The sequence below is a fragment of the Cyprinus carpio genome, chromosome A21 (genome assembly GCF_018340385.1).
Source record: "Cyprinus carpio isolate SPL01 chromosome A21, ASM1834038v1, whole genome shotgun sequence".
Lineage (NCBI taxonomy): Eukaryota > Metazoa > Chordata > Actinopteri > Cypriniformes > Cyprinidae > Cyprinus > Cyprinus carpio.
This window is the reverse complement of record NC_056592.1, coordinates 14,213,340-14,229,842: the sequence shown is the minus strand read 5'-3', so window position 1 is coordinate 14,229,842 and position 16,503 is coordinate 14,213,340. Positions and strand designations below refer to the sequence as shown.

Genomic DNA, 16,503 nt, shown 5'->3' with positions numbered 1-16,503 from the left:
CAATAGGCCTTTGTGCATACGCTCTTGAAACCAGGTGGGGTGTCCATAATAGTGGGTTTATTTCAGTGGCGACAAGGTGAAATGAATGCTAGGTGCACTGTTTGTTTTGCCCCATCCCCCCGCAGTACGAAAACTGTGATGTTAGGTGGTCATTTTAAGGAATGATTTTTAGTATGTTTGTTTATGTGCCTGTTTGTTTGTGCATGAGTTTATTTATAATGCCAGCATCTCCTTGTACAGCAGTGCTCTCATTAAAGATTCTGTGAGGAGTTGAGTGGGGAAATGTGCTCTCTATCTAATAGCTAGGAGGGCTCAAGCTGGTGGAGTTACATTAGGAAGGGAGCAGGCCAAGTGGAGTCATGCACAGTGGTACTACTGGTGCACAATTCTGTATTGTTTCCTTTCACCTCTGCCAGGCCATCCCGCTAAATCACTTTAACAGCAGAGTTTTTCTCTGAATGGACTCATAACAGCATAATAAGCCACAGGCTGTGGCAGCCGAGGGGAGAAATCCTTTCAGCCCAGCGTCGAGATTCAGGGGAACAGGAAATGGTCCAGTTTTGAGCTGTTAATTTATTACGGGCACTGCTGGAGAATATGAGATGGAGAGCAGCAGAAGTAAATATAGCATTTGTGGAGCCTGGCCACCCGTGAGGCTGATCGTCTGTTACCTGAGTATGTGGTGGTGGTTCATTTTAAAATGTAATGTACAGTAACTAACCTAAGCACCTTTCACCATATGTAGTTTATCATGAAAGCATTCAATGCAGAGTTTTTAACAGCATCATTTCTGAAATGTTCTGGATGTTTTCTAATGTGTCATCATAAAACATCATATAATGGTCATTTCTTCCAAATGTGCTCTCGCTGGTGAAAGTCATTGGGGAAATGGGTGCAAATATTGTCCGTTCAGAGTGATGTTGATTTATACACATGCATTCTGGACTCTGCAACGTAAGCAGATTAATGTCATTCTATCCGATAGATGTTTAATGCACATGTCCACTAATGATGAAAAATAGCAGCTGTACCTCAATAGAAAACCATGATGCTAATCAGCATATTTATTTTCTGTAGTGGCAATGTATCTCATAAATCTTGTTCTTGTTGTGGTTAATGTTTATGTATTTATTTTTTTCAACCTCTGCAACTTCTAATAACTTTTTTTTCTGTGTATCCTACTACACATTTTTCTCCACCAAAATTTTATCTTTGCCACCTTTACCAAGTTAAAAGCAAAATATTTAAGAAGGTCTTTGTCCTGTTGATGATTAACTTGTTTTGCATCAGTAGCCACCTATTTATATGCAAATTTTGGGATATTGAAAAAAAAAAAAAAAGAAACTGATGGAAATGCCAAAACATCATAATGTGTGTACTGTATCTCCATATTATAACTCTCAAATGGTTTAGCCTGAAGATGTTAGTCTGATCTTACATTTTCATTTCTTACTTTGTCTTACTGAGTATACAGTTTTTTAATGGTCAACCATATTGCCTCGCCACCATTTTAAATATTATATTCACATTTAATCATATAATAGATGCTTTTATCTGAAGTGAGACACACAAGCAATATATCATGCAAGACTAAATGATATTAAGTACAGTATCTTAATGCTGAGTAATGATTAAGTAAGAGCAATGGTACAGAGTTAAAAGATCTGGACTGGTGACAGGAAGGTTGTTTGTTCGGATCAATATACAGTACCAGGCTTCTTGTTTTTAATTGTTTGATTGGCCCCGATATTGCTCATTGCAACTCTGTGCATGTATGCATATATCAAAATATCAAATACAAAACAAATCAAAATATAAACTACCATTTAAAAGTTGGGGTCCACAAGATTATTTAAATGTATTTGAAAGAATTTTCTTATGCTTGCCCATATCATTACAATTTAAAATCACTGTTTTCTATTTTATTACATCCAAAAGTATAATTTATTCTTGTGATGCAAAGCTGGATTTTCAGCAACCATTAGTCACATGATCGTTCAGAAATCATTCTAATATGCTGATTTTGCATGCAAGAAGCATTTTGTATTATTATCAAAGTTGAAAACACTTGTGCTTCTTTATATTTTTGCAGAACCATAATATATATATATATATATATATATATATATATATTATATATATATATATATATATTACAGAACCATAATTAATATATAAATATATATATATATATATATATTATATATATATATATATATATATATATATATATATATATATTTTACAGAACCATAATATAATATATATATATATATATTTTTTTTTTTTTTTTTTTTTTTTTCAGGATTCATCTATTCTAATCAATAGACAAACTATTGGAGGGATATTTATATATTCCTTTCTTTTTATTTTATTTTACATGTATATAAAGTTTACATGTTGGTACTGCAGTTTATATAACGTATGTATTCCTGTATTGCCAATAACATTGTTGTCCACATAGTGGGGGAGGGGTGTTTGCTTTACTAATACAAAAATAATAGTGGCTGGCAGTTTTTGCATCTTAATAGCATGCACATGCCAGAGCAGCAGATCTCAAAAATCTGTGGGCGTTTTAGTGTGGCTTCCTTGAATTAGAATGACCTATGGGGATGGGTGTTTTTGTTTTTCTTGCATAGCTGAGACGGGCCGGGCTTTCTCTGGATACAGCACAAACCTGTCCGCCTCTCCTGTAGACACACAAACAGGTCATTATGCGTAAACAGGCCTCTTGGCCACTTACTCAGCGAAAACAGGAAAAACTTCTTCATACGATAGCTTTTATGGATCACCCCGGTAGCATGCTTACTCAATCCAATGAATAATAAAAATTTATTCCAGCGTGGAGGCCGTGGTGAATAACGCGGATGCTCACTGAGGTATATTTCATTGCAGATGAAGTTATAATCAAGGTAATGGTAAATTCATAGCATTCGTTGTCTCATACAAATGACTGCAACAGATGAATTATGCATAAAGGCGTTGCATCAAGCCTGTCATCTGACCTTAAGTTACAGCAGCGGAAGAGGAAAGTGCTGCAATTCCATTTATAATCCATTTGTTGTTACCTAAGGTCATTCCTGTAGTTACACTCCTTAAGCAAGTTTCAAATGAGTCATAATTATTTTAAGTGTAAAATTATAAGGTGTAAGATATAACGTCTTAAGACGCACAGCGTGTGTGTGGATATTCCTGAGATGTGCGGCTTTCTCCTTGCCATTTTTTAATTCCTAAATCATTTTAATTTCAAGATCCTCATTAGCATATTTGATGTCATCTACTTTGATGTCAGAGCGCAGTGTATGCTTTGTGATCAACCTGAGCCCTAGGGATTTCACGTTCTACCTTTATGGCCCTTGTCTTTGGCATCAGCCTAATGTGTATGTACAGCCATCCCATTGGATGAGCAACTGTAAATGCATGATTATTTAATTTAATTTCAATGTGGTCCGATCTAATTTGGGAGCATAATAATTACCTGGCAATCAGACTCTTAATGGACTGTGACGAGGTGTTGATTCAAAACTCAAGTGAAGGCTTCTAGCCCTTTAGCTACAGGATTTCCAAGACTAATGTAATGCTCTGGAGAGCAGGGGAAGGGAAACTTCATGGTGTTTTGGTGGCATTTATATGTTCTTTGCAATATGAAAGCACACGCTGCTTCACATGGAGAGTGTATCATATATGTACACTTCCACAATTATATGTGGACACGGATACATGAATAGTCACTGCTGCCACATTGTGCAGCAATTCAAGTACATAATGGCAGGAAATTCACCAGACAGAATTGTTTGACTAGAGCAGCATTATGCAAATGGTGATTTGTGTACATTTACATTATGAACAGCATATACACACACACATATATACATAGTCAAAATATACATATTGTCACAGCTATTGTCACATGATCCTTCAAAAATCAATCTAATATGCTGATTTATTATCAGTGTTGGAAACAGTTTTTGTTTTTTTGTAAATTTTATTTTATTTATTTTAAGATTATTTTAGGAATAAAATTTAAATAGATATGTTTTTTTTCAATATACTTATCTTTTGTATTTGTGGTCTGTTCATGTTTTCTTTCTTTCTTTTTTTAAAGAAATTAATACTTTTATTCAGCAAGAATGTGTAAAATCGCTAAAAAAAAAAAAAGTGATAGTGAAGACTTGTTACAAAAGAATTCTAAGAAAATTAATTCATGGCAGAAAATTGAAAAAGAAAAAAGAAGCTGTTTCCACAAAAACATTGCTTTTTAATTGTAAACTATTTCACAATTTTTTAGCCTTTTTTTTTTTACTGCATTTTCATTCAAATAATGCTGCCTTGGTAAACAGAGGCTTCTTGCAAAAACATAAACAATCTTACAACCCCAAACTTTTGATTGGCACTGCACAGTATATAATTTAAATTGCATTACTTTCCTTTTGAGATGTTATGAAGTTCGTTATATTTATTGGGAGGTTAAAATTGCTTAAAGGGGCCATGAGTAATCATATTCACATCTAACAGACTGTTGAACCCCACGACTGTCCACATTTGCATGTCATTGGGTTCTGCTGCTTGCTGTTCAGAAATGTCTCACCCGGTCACTGTGAGGTAATATGGAGAGAGTATGACAGATGCTGTTATTCCCAACACCAGAAGATCTAATAATGTGTGAAATGTCTGACTAATGTTGTGCTTTTCCTGGTCATGTGTAGTGCTTTTTACACTGCCCATCCTTTAAATAATCCCAAAATACCGTGCAACACTAGGGTTCTGGAAGTAAAAACTTTTCTCCATGGGAAATCTTTTTTAGAGAAAAGATGCATATAATGTGAACTTTCAGGCTGTTAATCAGTATATGCTTTTTAAGCTAACAGTCTGCATTATTGTAACTATATATATATATATATATATATATATATATATATATTTTTTTTTTTTTTTTTTTTACAAATCATGTTTGACAAAGGAATTCCTGTTGAAAAACTACATTACCTATGGTCCTGTACAGTCACAGCAAGTGAACTGCATCAAAAGAAGTTGCAGGGAACACACACTCCCATTAAGCACCCCAAATTATATTGAGTCAGTCTCTATAATCATTAACTTTAATCGTTTTATATTTTTCCTGTCGTTTTTAATTTGATGTTGGCTTATGGCTTATACCACTTTTTGTTTTTGTTTGTAAAAACATTTTTATAGTCGTCACTTTCAGTTCAATGGGACTATTTACATAAGAATGGATTTCTAAAGAATCTAATTTTTCAAGAATAAGGCCCATTGTATTTTCCATCTTAACATATCTACTGTATGTTTACCTGTATTATCGCTGAAATGAAAATGAAACAGCAGGAAATATTGGACCGGCGAACAGAATATTTGCGCACATCAAAGATCAAGGAGATGCTGTTCCTTGACAACAACCAAAAAATATCCCAGTATGAGATAGATCTATGTCTCTGATGACTTTTTGATGGAGTGTTTTAGAGCACCAACCTTCAGCCCTGACCCACTCCAAGCAAGTGGCAACGAGGACACCTGTCCAGTGGGTCCCGTTCAGTCCTTCCCCCTCCTATTTATAACAGTGTCTTCACTCCAGTCGTCCTCCATTTGGCCTCTGACTCACTCGTTCCTTTCCTGCTGTCCCCCTCGTTTCCTCTCACGTCCGAAACCTTGAGGTTGGCCCAACTCTATGCCCAGCGTGGAAGGGGGTTCGGAGAACCCAGTTGCCTCTAATTGGAAAGCTAATGTGTTTGTGTGCATCGCTAGGTGACATGACTCACCGTGCCTGCTAGCATCAAGTCTAGCCAAGTCTGTTTACAGCGGAGCCAAAGACAGCAGCAGCCCAAAGCCCTCACCTCCTCCTACTCATGCGTTTCAAACCCACCATCAGCACTATGGAGATGCTTTGTGGGCAAATAATCATATGCATGACTGTAACCCCAAACAATAGCCTGGCGAGTTTCAATTTGCTCCACAGCGTCCTTTTCCTCCAGCCTCGATCTCACGGTTACATGGCCACAGACTGGTGACCCTCATTGTTCTTGACAGCTTTGCCAATGGTTTGTAAGAAAGCGACGTGTTGAGTGCTCTCCATCAGAAAGAGGGGTGTGATTGATGGAGGCTGGGTAATGATTGGCCAATCAGGGATGAGGTTTAAGCCAGGGAGGACACTGGGAGCAAATGAAAGGAGCAAAGAAAGCTGATACTGCAGATGCACAGCACAATTCAGCAGGGGTGGGTGTGGGAAGCACCTGGGAATTGTGGGAGCTGCTCTGTTTTCAGCCACCTACATGATAAGGCTGTGTGTACTGGTGACTTGATGTGTTTTTTAATAAATGTTGCTTGGTTGTGTGGGAGTGGAGACACTATTATTTTTGAAATTTTGTTAAAGCAACGATTCTCAAGCAGGAGTATAAGTACCCCCCATGGGTACTTAATTAGCTTCTAGGGAGTACTTGGAAAAGTTTTGGTTTTGTTAAAACATTAACAGAAATTCTGAAAAATATTAGAATAAATACTATTGTAAATATTATATATTAACATTGTTTTGTTAATTATTAATTTATATTAAAGCTTATACAGTACATTTAAAAATTTTATTATTTGTTTCAATATTATTATAATTATAAAGTAAGTGTTTTCTATTTTAATCTATTTTAAAATGTAATTTATTCCTGTGATGGTCATAACTCAGCATCCTTCAGAAATCATTCTAATATGCTGATTTGGCGCTTAGAAATTGATACTTTTTCAGGATTCTTCAATGAATCAAAAGTTCAAAAGAATACAAATTCTTTGAAATACATTATTTTTCAAATCATTTCAAACAAAGTATTTCACACAGCCAGGAAAATTCTCACACATAATTAGTTCTTTTGGTGGTGGAACATGTGATCATTCTTATCATCTCACTGTTATTAAGTAAGACATGTTTCTGAATATCGAATAGGTGCCATTCACATGTACTGTAAATGTGGGCACACATTCGTGTGATGTAACTTACAGAAAGTACAGAAAAGTTTAAGTTCTGAAAGCAACAGTGTGTTTCTATAGTCTGTTGACATTATCCCTGTAATTAATGAATAGAGAGAGAGAGAGGGGGAATTTTTGTTTTATTTTTATATAATATAATATAATTTTATTAATAAATATAAAAATAGAACCCTTTACTGATCTGGATAGTAGAAAAGTTGTTCTCTGATTGCCTCCAGAATTGTCAAAACCTATGAAAGGCAAAAAAACAATGTGTCTCATTAAGGGAAAAGGTGAGAATCTCCTGATAAATCTGTTCACCCACACTCTCACTGATTATTTTTGGTTTAAAGTGAATATTAATATTGCTTATAATGTTATGGTAATATTTGTAATGTAAGTAATATTAACTGATGAACCAGTGCTTACTAATTGTGATTTTTGGTTTTAATGTTGTGGTAATATTAATTGAGCTTTGTAATAAGTGTGTTCATACACGCCGACTCGGCCACGTTTAAGCCGCTTGGCTGGCACAGCTTACGTTCTGTTAGCCGTGGGCAGTGTGTGGTTGCTGTGGAGTGGGAACAATATATCTAGTGCATCCATCATGCACACCCCCACAGTCCGGGCCTGGGAGGAATGGTATTTTAGTATCAGTATCAGACCCACTGCAGGTGCCTGATGAATGAACCCTCTGTGATGCTAGTTCTCCTCATCCTTCTTCCGGCACTCTTAGCATTAGCAGTGATCTGCTCAGACTGATTATGAATGGGTATGACTTGGCGTTTAGCAATTGCCGTTCCCAACGTGAGATGGATAGAATGTCTTCCGCAGGTCAATGGCGAGATGTTGCCTCGGTTGGCGGAGAAACCCGGCCATGTTAAGGAAAAGACAGGCATCATTTTTCTCCTAAGGCACTAGCTGCACTGCAGTGCAGTTATATCTTAGTTTAGCTAGCGAGCGCGTGGGCCACTGTGGACAAGGCCATTACGGAGATGATTGCGGTTGTTTGGCCGTGCGGCAGACAGGGTTGTGTTTTTCACCTTGCTGTAATGTCAGTGGGCTGGATGATGTCCGGTGTGTGTGGGTTGGGTGATGTTGTCGGATATGGTTTTTCTAATTTGGTGTTAATAGGTCTTGTTGAACTGGACTTCTGCCGATCCGATCTTCTAGCCCTCAGCTACACCTCCACCCTAGACCGTGCTGCAGGCTGAACCTGGCTGACAGAGCCGCTACCCGCAGCCCTCGGCCGTCCACCCCCTCCTTCCACTTACATAAACACACAAATGTGAGTGTGAATCAGGTGCAGGCTGCTTTCCCAGCGGTGAAGAGCATCATATCGACTGCTGACTCGCTTGCTTTACTGGACGGAATCCATACATTCGGACCTCAGATATGACTATTGCATCATATTTGAATCATTCCAAAGTGAGATATTATAAATCGGCTGAACATTTGTTGTAGTAATGAAGTAAAATTATCCACTTTTCAAATGATCTCAGAAATGTTCTCCATACTAATACCCATAAGTTTGGAATTGAAAAGTCCACTCCAAATCTATGCATTTGAATTGCATAGAAATTTTTCATCCATTTGGATTACACAGTGTTTACATAAACTAATAAACAAAATGTGATGCATATTTGTCGGTCATACATAAATGAAACCGGCAAGATTTCTCCACTCAAAAAAAAAAAGTATAAATATTATATTTGTAACTATTTGCGTGTATTTGATTTTATTTGAATCATATTTTCAAATGCATTTATTCAGATTGCTTGGAGTCAGTTTAAATCTGTTCATTGTGAAAGCAAGTGTGTTATTCATTTAAAAAGTATGAATTGTTCAAATATGGCTAGCTATGAAGTCTATGAAATTGAAACAAATTATTGCAGAAATTCATTTATGCGCTTTACTGACAAATATGCATCACAATAAGTTCTTTAGTTTGTTAAAACTATAATCCAAGTAGATGGAAATTTTAGATGCAATTTAAATACATAAATCTTTCATTTAAGCCTAAATGTTGAAATTGAAATGCTCAAAATTAGTATTTGGATGACCACTAGGGATAGGGATTCACAAGCCCATGATTCTGTATGATTTTGATTTGCTTCCAATTTATTTACTATATTTCAGTTAATGTTTATTTTGCGTACATATTCTTACATTATTTAAACATCTATCTTTGCTAATGCTGTAAAGTGTACATCGCTGTGTTTTAGACTTATTCAAAGCAATGACTCATCTTTTTGACTCAACAATGAATTAAAATAACCAGCTTATAAGAGTCGTTTCGATTTTGAATCACACTACACTGTTTGTTATTTGTTTCTGATTCACTAAAAGCAACCAGTTCATTATAGTCATTTGAACGTGAATCGAACTGCACACATTGTATGTTTCTTTTTACTTTCAGCCGAAATGGACATCTCAATACAAAGACCTTTTTTGCCATTATTTCATGGTTCACTGCTTTTTTTATTGAATCCCATTTAATACACACTGCAATCTCACTTTCATGCTTCTTTTATTGGATTATATGTGATTCATAATTTTTTATGGCTGAAAATCGATTTTGTAGTGTAAGTGTTTATTATATGTTGGATTTTTTGCATATCTTTGTAAACTGAATCATTATCACATAGCACTTAGCTCCGCCCCTCTGGACCTACTATGTGTTTCTACACAGCCCAGCTTCTCTCACACTTCTACATGACTGCTTTAATTTCTATATTTTTATTTTAAATAAAAGAGTCTCCGTGGCCTGTCAGCATTAGTCCCACTGTGTCTTTTATAAATTAAAAAGCACTATAGTGCTAGATTAATTTTCTTTTGTCATGCCAAAGATCTTGGTCATTTTCTGTTGCAAATAATAGTGACTATTGGAAGTGATTTTTCCAGGCTATAAATTTATGCAGTGTGTTTTGCATTTAATTGTAGGGCCTATACTTCACTACACCATACAGAATGTGCAGTTTTATATATATATCCGACTCTTTGAAGAAGTTTTGGTCTACAGAAGGAGCACGAATCAATGGACTTTATCTGACAGTGCTATCATCTTTCTGTGCAGCAGTATGATGTGCTCTTGTAAACAGTGCGGAGAGTTTAAGAGTGAGTCTGGCTCTATCTTGGCTCAGCACCTGCCTTTGGCTGGTTTCAGATGCCTTTTTGAATTACTGAATGTTCCACATGAAAAGATTTAATCTCTCACCTCTAAGAGGATTCATTTAAGTAATTTGCTTATTAGATAATTCCAAGGGCTTTTCAGCAGTATTTGTGATCCACAGCAGTAAATTCAAATAATCAAGGAAGAGAAGAATTAAATTCACTGCCAATTGACTGGAACCTGCAGCCACTCGGTCAACATGCAAACTCAAATTCTGGCATTGCTTGTTGCATAAAAATCCATACATGCTTCAAAAAAGACAAATTATTATTATTATTATTATTTTGTCCATTTAGAAATCGCAATTTAGCTTCTCTATTTTGAAATACAAAATAATTCAGATGATGTAACACATCAATACTAGATGGTTCCATTACCACACCTACGGATGAGTCCATGCACCCACCATAAAGCTTCCTCTCAAGCGCAACTTTCACAACGGCAATAGGATTGATCCTGCCTATATCCATAAAATTGGCTCAGTTATTTCAAGCTTAATCACATCAAGGGGTAAACGATGAGACGCAGCTTGCATATAGTATATAAACTTCCTCTCCCCTCAACCTAAGAGGATTATACAGCATCTGATAAGGCTGATGATGACAGTACTACCCTGGGTTATGAGCTCAGGATGTGACTGGCATAAGCAGACGATGTTTAGGGCTTTGGGGATTCTGATTATTATTATTATTTTTTTTTTTTCTGTTTTAAAGAAATTACTTTTATTTTGATTTTGCTCTTGTTAGGCTCAACATTGTTGCAGTGAGCTTGTGTTTTTCGATATTCATATTATTGTGTGCATTGTTCAGTTGATTTAAACAAAAAAAAAGCATCTAAATATGAATAATTGATAATTACTGGTAATGACGTTTAATTGTTAATATTTTTAAAGAGGTCTTTTATTTTCACCAAGGCTGTACAAACTGTAGTATTGTGAAATATTATTACAATTTAAAATAACAGTTCAGCTGAAGAATATAAAAAATAAGTTTCCAGTGAACAAAAAAAAAAAATTGACAGGAATTATGAAAATTTGACATGACCTAAGATGGTGCAGTTTGAGCAGAATTCACGTCTTCGTTTTATTCATGTCAAATTTGAGTCTGTTGAGTTCATTTACCAAAATCTAAAGAAATGCACAGTGATTAGTGTCTTGCTCAGCAGAGATGGTCCTTTAACACGGTGCCCTCAGATGTATCTGTCCAATGTTGGCTCTGAGAACTGTTTTTGTCTGTAGTGTTTGATGTTATAGTTTAATTTTGATGGTGTTGTTGCCACCCTGCCAAAGGACTGGCTTTTGCACAGGTGGGCCTTTACAGTTCACATAATGGGAAGAAGTATTTCTGTCACAGATGGTTGGGTTCATTTCTAGTGGCACCTGGCCCCTAGACACACACACACACACACGTATACTCCCACCTACCTAGGTACATGCGCGTGCTTGTAAAGTCTCTTTGCCCTTCTTTTTCCACCCACTATGAATGATGAGTCTCCTGGTGCACTGACACCATGTGGGCAGGCCTGCAGAACACATGGACAGCAGCATGCTGCTTCTCACACACTGCTCACTGTATGCTCCACAAGCAGATGAGGAAATGTGTTTGCCTTGCTTGGCCAAGTTCTGATGGTTTCTTGTGCTACTGCCCTGTTTTGCAGTGGTGGGTTCACATTGGAAATAATCTGTTTTATATCAGCAGTTTGTTTTTTCTCAGACCATTACGCACTGAGGTTAATGTTTGCTAGAGTTGCTTTTAAATAACTCTCTTTGCCAAAGTTCGCAAAGGTAAGTAAAATAAATAAATAAATAAAATGATTAAATCTCAGTGTTTTTAATAAAACTTAGTGAGCTGTCTACATAGGCGTCTAAGGTAGCATCCTCACCATTATGGAACCCCATGATTTGAAGCATCTACAGTACATTTGTATCACTTAAATAGCACTCATACTAGGAGAAATGACTTAAAACTAATGTCTGTAATCTGATAGCATATATAAGCTCACTGTGTTAATCTGTGTAAATATACACAAGCATAATAATTTAAGTAATGTTGTGCTATACAGTACTATTGTACTGTAAGGAAGGAATAATTGATGACAGTTCAGTGAATTATTAGAAAATAATGCATACCCGAGGTGGCCGTTGCGTTAGATTTCAAGACATTTGTTATTTCAAGACACTTGTTATTTTGTCAGGTTTTGTCCTTATTAAAGCGCTCTTGTGTGTAGGATTAATTTCTTACGAATCTCATCCCATGTCTCTGTTTCTAATTCCAAACTTTCATTTTAGACCTAGCAGCAGGGGTTTGAGTGGGTGTGTGTGTCCGTTTTTAAGGGAGAGAGAGCGGGAGAAAGAGAGTATGCTTTCTATACATGAAGTAATTTTGTGGCAAAAACATGGAATGATTTATTGTTTTTATCTTTTGTTTACGATATTTGCTTGGTCAGTGTGTTTGTGGGCTTTGGTTCTTTTGCTGCTGTAGACTGTAATGGCCTTTGAAATAAATGAAATCTTTTGGTGAAGTGATACAGACATGTAATGCAGTCAAGACCTGCCTAGAACTACTTTAACCATGTGCTTCCCTGAAAATAATTGCACACCTCAGAACATTCATCAGCCAATCAGATTCAAGCATTCAATAGACCCATAGTAAAAGTACAATTAACTAATTGTTAAATCTTTACTAAGTAACATCTGTAGCTTTAATTAGTATTTTTGTATACCTTACTTCATACTTCTTGTATGGTCTCTCTAAGGGCTCAGCCTCATCAGGATTCTATTCTATTCTATTCTATTCTATTCTATTCTGTATTTTATATTACCTTGAGGGTGAATTTAATATGTTTAGGATCTCTCATCCTTAACACCATATATTTGTGCTTTAAGGTGCCAGGATCCCCATCCCGTTGGTTTAATGTTGTTTGCTTTAATATACTCTCAGCAGACATGAGCAGAAACGGCTCAGGCAGAATTTGTTCTGATAAGCCAGAATCCACGAGTAGATGGCACTCGCGCCATTTCCTGAGTTCTTAATACCTTCTCCTTATCTTTTGTGCCACAGACAAAAGAAAAATATAGTCTGCTTTTTCATAAATCAAGACATGATATCTGATTTTTGAATAGAAGTCTTTGTAATGGCAGAAATCTCAAACACAAACTTTGCTCAGCCAGATTAAAAGGCAAAGCAATCATCTTAACCTGTCAAACGATCCTTGCACCACAGTGGTTTTGGATGAGTGCGTTTAGGTGCAGCCAAGCGTGTATTCACACTGGGCTTCTTCCCTTCCCCTAAAGAGCAATGTGAGGTGCTGTCTCTTTAAGTTGAATTAAATCCAGCAGATATCTCAACCTCGGGCCATTAGTTCCAGAGGAGGCAGGCATTATGAGTAATTATACCAAAACTGCCATTATTAATCCGGCCTTGTCTTCCCTGGGGGCCACTGCACAAATGTCTTGGGTGGAAATACTCAGGATACAGGAAAGTGCAGATGATGTCTCTCTTCCTGTTGTTTATCCCAACACACTCATTGCACTGTTGGTTTTCATCGTGAATTACACGATATTAAGGAATAAATGAGATTCTTCAATGGTGTCTGAGATCGATTTTTCAGACCAACAGGGAATGTTACAATAGGCTAGTCATTATTGTGTCAGCATAAACAAAAAAAGCTGTGCTAACGTGGGCGACAGTGTTTAAAGGTGAACTGAGTCATTTCTGTGCTGCTATTGTCAGGAAATGGAATTACAAAAATAATGCTTTTAAGCAGGTTTTCCAAAACATTCCTTGCCGCTTTCATTGTTTGGGCAAAAAGATAGACCTCTCCCGAAAGCGATAGGTCATACTAATGTTGCTAGGTTGAGGAAAGCAGCCTACAGTACAAACAGCTTGGTTGTCTCTGCATATAAAGAAAAAGTACACTTTAGCATACTTTTAAAAAGAGCATAAAGAGTAGTTAACCTTAAAAGTGCTTTATTTTCACCCTCTTACTGTAAGTAGGATTTAAGTACATCTTGTGTAATTTCATAATCACTTCTGTTGTCTTTAAAATGAAGTGTACTCTCAAATGTATTGTCAAGCATTTCTGGTAAACTAAAATAAATGTTAAAGTCATTTCTATTAAAAACTTGTCATGTATTTAAATATATTTGTAATTATACACATTTGTACACATTTATACACATTTTAAAGTAAAGCTTTTCAAAAGTATATGTAAGTATGTGAAGAAACATAATCAGGAAAAAGGATCATGAAAATGTAGTTTAGGTGGCATTTCATTACATATTATATTGTTTGCAAATTCCAATTTTTAAAACTATACTTTGAACATTTGAAGTATCAACCCCATCGGACCCACCTTTTTGATGTTCCTCAGAAAAAAGAAAGAAAGTCACACAGGTCTGGATCAGCATGAGATTAAGCAAAAGATGACACAATTGTTATTTTTGAGTGAACTGGCCCTTTTAGCATCAAAATAGTACACTCTTGACCAAATGTATTTACGGATAAAAGCTGACAATTTTCTACTAGGATGTTTTGTTTATTCCTGCATCCAAAGAGTCTGCTAGCAGCAGTGTGCTCTAATATCAGAAGAGTTTCGGGTTCTGAGGCCAACACAATGGACAAGATTGGTGTTTGGTCTCCTTGTGAGTTCCTTTATCACATGCGCTGCATGTCGTCTCAACCCTCTGACTCTGAGTGGGCTAGTGTGCTGTGTGGAGAGAAGATGGCCAACAACTAAGACTGCCTGGTGGCAGATGGTTAAACTCAGGGATTCCTCGCACCCAAAAGCATGCACGGCCCAGATAGCATCTTCTCTTATCGTGCTGAGCAACCCCAGGGTTGGCAAATTGATTAATATGAGCCTTTCATCTCAGAGAACCCTCGTGAAGATATCATCTCCGCTGAGGAGTATGTCCCCAATCCACCAGACTGACAATAGATGTCACCTTTTATGAATTACTGGCAACCTAATTCCACTACAACCTTCATCATCATCAGTCTTTGAGGTTATCTAGGCCTCATTAAGCGACCGGAGCCGCATGTGTCTCTCTCTACCTCTGGATAGAAAATGGCGACTACATCATTGATTATTTTTCAACGCTGCATCCTAGATCCTTCAGTATGGATGTTTTTGCACGACCTTATGCTACTGGGTTTTTTTCTGTTTTTGTAGGTCTGCAGAGAAATGAGAATCGATTACAGTGGGATGGGCGTCTCTCTCGGCCTGCCCCGGGGCTAAATCTCGACGAGCAAGCCTCTGTGTTCATTTGAACGGAGTCGACAGTGTGGCTAACTGTGGCCGTTAGCTGCGTCCGACGTGGTGGATTTACAGACTTGGCTGCTGTTTGCCGTGACATGGAGTTGCCCCCTCCTCTTCTCCATTCTGTTCAATCAACCCAGCTCATTGGCAGCACTGGCCCCCCTCACTCCCTCCCTGTGTCTGAGTAATGGCCTGCTTCTCCCCTCCTGTCACCATGAAAGGTGGCTCCGGTTCTTTGCTGTTCGGCCTTTTTTTCCACGCATGTCCTTTCAACCGGCAAGGCAGTCCCAACTGAGATCTCTATCGTGGGTGATTTATCTGATGTATGAAGCATAGATTCAGTCCATCTCTCTCTCTCTATCTCTCTTTCTCACACATTTTGATGGAACGATCATCATTTGTAGTGTCCATACATTTTTACTGATCAAAAACTTCTGCTCTTACAAGCAACACCATTAAGGATCCAATTGCTTGACGAGTATAGTTTTCTTTGGAGCACTGACAGATTTCCTATTGAAAGTAAATTTGTGTTGGGATATATTTTAAGTCTTGTTTATCTATGTCATTGCCATGGCATATTTGCAACAAACCATGTACCATTGTTTAACTGGTTTATTTGTGATGGGATATTTGTAATAAATCTTTTAAAGCAACAGATATCTGTCTAGAACATCTGGGTGTATAATTGTTATTATTAAAATTAATAACTAAAATGAAATAAATATTATAGAAATATAGATATTAGATATATAATATAGAATATTATATATTTATAATTCATTGTGTATCTACTGAAAGTCATTTTGCCAGCATTCAGGAGTATGTATGTAGATGTTTTGGTTTGTAGATTGGCTTAAATTTGGCACAAACAGATCAATTTGATTTCATGGGCCTTATGACATACGTAAAATAATTTGAATATCTATCTAACCCTGTATAGTTTATAAATGATTCTGTATGAATAAACACACCTTTGATAAAACAACCTAAATGAGCGTGAAATGGAACCATTTAGAAAATGTGAGAGAAAGAGAGCAGCAGGCATTTGCCGTCAAATTTTGTCTCATACTAAATTATTCATGAAGATTGGGAACCAACTACTGCTA

General features: G+C 36.7%; 1 protein-coding gene across 18 annotated transcripts in view; it reads left to right on the top strand.

The window, feature by feature from the left end:
* nrxn2a (neurexin 2a) overlaps positions 1 to 16,503 on the top strand; it is a 282,683-nt gene that overhangs the window by 143,148 nt on the left and 123,032 nt on the right. The gene's annotated exons all lie outside the window — the stretch shown is intronic.